Here is a 3637-nt window from a genome sequence, read left to right as displayed (position 1 = left end):
AAGGACTTGAATAGAACAAGAACTAGAGAATGAGAAAAAGAGGGACAGACAGAGACACAAAGAGAAACAAAAATGGCAACAAGAAAGAAGAGAAAGGAAGCTGCTCAAAAGGCTAGAAGTTTCCTGTTCACTCACGACACACAGGCTCCAGATCCCCCTTCCTCCCGTGGGCACACTGAATCTGCAGTTATACACAGAACAACTGCTTTGAAAAGAAATGCAGAAACTAGCTGGGTGAATCCTACACACAGTAAAACCCCACACTAAAATCATTAGGAGATAAAAAAGTAAATCGTTAGAAGAGCCAGACACAAAATCTCTACCCAAACCTCACCCTTGGAACCACAATATACAATCAGGAGGGTAGTCACCACTACCAGTTTCTCCCTGAGAAACAAAGTGTCCCACGTCTGGGACCCTCACTTTGAAGACTTCCACCTGAGACATGGGCCTCCAAAACGTACCTCTGAAAGTCAACGAAGTTTGTGTCCATGAAATCCATGAGGCGATAATGAACTGAGAAGCAGGCTCACCCTGACTCACTGAGGCTCTCTCTCCAGGGCACAGCACGCAGACACAGACGAAACCTCCAGCTTGTCCCTGAAAGAAGCCTATTCCCTTATCTTAAAAGCTAAGACTTCTAATACACATCTAGGGGTCAACTGCAATCCTCACCAAGCACCTAAGAAGCCAACAGGTGCGAGCATCGTGCTCTCCCTCTGTCCCACCCCAGGTCACCGGTGTCTCTGTGAAAAGAGTTTGTGCACACGTATGGCCGCCCAGATCTTGGGTCTGCTGCCAGAGGGCACACTCCTTGATCACCTCGTTCAGTGGCTTGCGTTCCTCGGTCCAATAGGAGAGTAGAAAAAAAAGAAACACCAGTAACTGGCTACCTGCACCCACCCACCCAGGGCTCAATGTGGAGGGAACAGACAGAAACACTCATCTCCCTGTCTTCTCCTGAAAGAGGTATAATTACATATTTGATAAGTTACTGCCTCGGGTTCTGGTAGATTGCCTACGATGGCTACGATTACCTTGCCCTGAACAAGGATCTGCGCTCCTGGAACGCTCCTGCGCTCCCTGAACAAGGATCTGCGCTCCTGGATCTGCGGCTCAGATCTCCAAGCTCAAGCTGGAGCAGAGAGGTGCTGCAGGTCACAGTAGGAACTACCTGGAGGGAACTGCATATAGTAGCTCCACAGACACCTTAGAAATGGGAAGGACATGCTGCTGCGTGCAGGTATGAGGGATGCGAGGCCTCCCTGATCCCCACTCAGGCTGGACCTGGCTTCCAACGAGGAGAAGAAAGTGGGTTCCCTGTGGGAACAGCGTCCCAGCTTCCTGTCGGCAGAGTGAGGAATCCGTCCAGGTTTTCATATTCTGTACAAGAGAGTGACTCCCCAGTGGCCCCACTTCTCTGAAGGACAATTAAGGAATCCAGTCTCTTTGGGGAAGAGGCAGGAAACCATCCGTGAGATAACTGGTCAGCGGTGCTCCTTCACCCTGGGTGCCATCTTGTGACCCTTGACTGTCTCTCAGGGCCAGTTCTCACCCTGAGAACATGTTTGGAGGCTTGACTCCAGCTTTTCTGAGTCATTCGGCCTCCACCCAAGTCAGGACCATTACTCTGTAGTCTCTCCCTTACATGGTGCCTCCTACCTTGGCTCTCACCCTGACTCCGGAACTTTCCAAGGACTCGGGAACATGCCCAGGCCTCTGAGTCCAGGCTGGTGTCTGGTGTTTGTGCTGCTTCTTTTCAAACCCACTGTCCTGTTTATTCTCAGGATGGTCACAGGATGCTGCTTCAGGGACCCATGGAGGTAACACTAAATGGGAATTTTCTGATTCATCCTCCACAAACCCTCCAAGACACATGTGACCCATCACCCCATCTCTGACCAGGGGTCCCCCTGAGATGCTGGGCCCTGGGCTTCTACCCTGAGGAGACCTCACTGGCCTGGCAGCATGACACTGAGGACCAGACCCAGGACATGGAGCTTGTGGAGACCAGGCCTTCAGGGATTGGAATTTTCAAGATGTGGGCAGCCCTAGATCCCTTCTGGAGAGGAGCAGAGATACAGGTGCCATGTGGAGCACAAGGGGCTTCACGCTGAGATGGGGTCAGGAGAAGGCTGGGATGGAACTCTTCAGATAAAGCTGGAGCCTTTCTGGACCCCTTCAGCAAGGTCAAGACTCAAACCCGAAGTCTGAGCCCCTTCTCTTTCCTCCACAGAACCTCCTCAGCCCTCCATCCCCAACATAGACATCATTGTTAGTCTGGTTCTACCATGGTCATTAGAGTTGTGGTAACTGGAGAGTTGAACTATAAAGAAAGCTGAGTGCCGAAGAATTGATGCTTTTGATCTGTGGTGTTGGAGAAGACTTCTGACAGTCCCTTGGACTGCAAGGAGATCCAACCAGTCCAATAAAGGAAATCAGTCCTGAATATTTATTGGAAGGACTGATGCTGAAGCTGAAACTCCAGTGCTTTGGCCACATGATGCAAAGAACTGACTCATTTGAAAAGACCCTTATGCTGGGAAAGGTTGAAGGCAGGAAGAGAAGGGGATGACAGAGGATGAGATGGTTGGATGGCATTGGAGAAGGAAATGGCAACCCACTCCAGTGTTCTTGCCTGGAGAATCCCAGGGACGGGGGAGCCTGATGGGCTGCCGTCTATGGGGTCACACAGAGTCGGACACGACTGAAGTGACGCAGCAGCAGCAGCATACAGGTATAAGCTAAAGTTGCGGTGCTGATCACTGTGCAATAGAGAAAAGTATCAAATCACAGGTTGTACACTTACTCAATATTTTCTATCAATCATATCTCAATAAAGCACAGGAAAAAAATCTCTGAAAGTTTCCCTACATGATAGCCTTATGAAGTTCTTCACGGGAAGAAAAGGATCTCAACTTGTTGCAAAGGAGAGAAAGAGAGTGATATTTGTGGTTTTATTTTATTTCAGGAAGAGTGACAGAACAGACTGAGGATTCACAACCAGCTCAGCATCCACAGTCTCTCCCAGGTGGGGAACCTCATGGGAACCACCACCCCTGCACGGGGAGCAGAAGCCACTGTTCACAAAACAGACACTTCCTTAGCTGGAGGATGGACTCTGGTGCTAGGCCTGCTATTTCTGCTATCCCTGGCAACTCAATGACACTACCATTTATGCTGTGCAGGTCAAAACCTTCAGCATGGTGTCAGCCTCTCTGTCTCAGCTCACTTTAGTTCATCGCTCAGTCGTGTCCGACTTTTTGTGACCCAATGGACTGCAGTACACCAGGCTTCCCTGTCCATCACCAACTCCCGGAGATTACCCAAACTCATGTTCATCAAATCGGAGATACCATCCAACCATCTCACCCTCTGTCATCCCCTTCCCCTCCTGCCTGCAATCTTTCCCAGCAGCAGGGTCTTTTCGAATGAGTCAGTTCTTCGCATCACGTGGCCAAAGCATTGGAGTTTCAGCATCAGTCTTTTCAATGAATACTCAGGGCTGATTTCCTTTAGGATGGACTGGTTCGCTCTCCTTGCTAGCCAAGGGACTCCCAAGAGTCTTCTCCAACACCACAGTTGAAAAGCATCAATTCTTCGGTGCTCAGCTTTCTTTATAGTCCAATTCTCACAT

At 49.8% G+C, this 3637-nt stretch overlaps 1 pseudogene; it reads left to right on the top strand.

The window, feature by feature from the left end:
- The first annotated feature begins 917 nt into the window (after positions 1-917).
- Positions 918-2214, top strand: LOC148774176 (BOLA class I histocompatibility antigen, alpha chain BL3-7 pseudogene; annotated as a pseudogene).
- Positions 2215-3637: the final 1423 nt, after the last annotated feature.

The sequence above is a fragment of the Moschus berezovskii genome, chromosome 23 (assembly GCF_049115385.1).
Source record: "Moschus berezovskii isolate FMDL1 chromosome 23, NW_MosBer_1.0, whole genome shotgun sequence".
Lineage (NCBI taxonomy): Eukaryota > Metazoa > Chordata > Mammalia > Artiodactyla > Moschidae > Moschus > Moschus berezovskii.
This window is presented reverse-complemented; position numbering and strand designations above follow the sequence as displayed.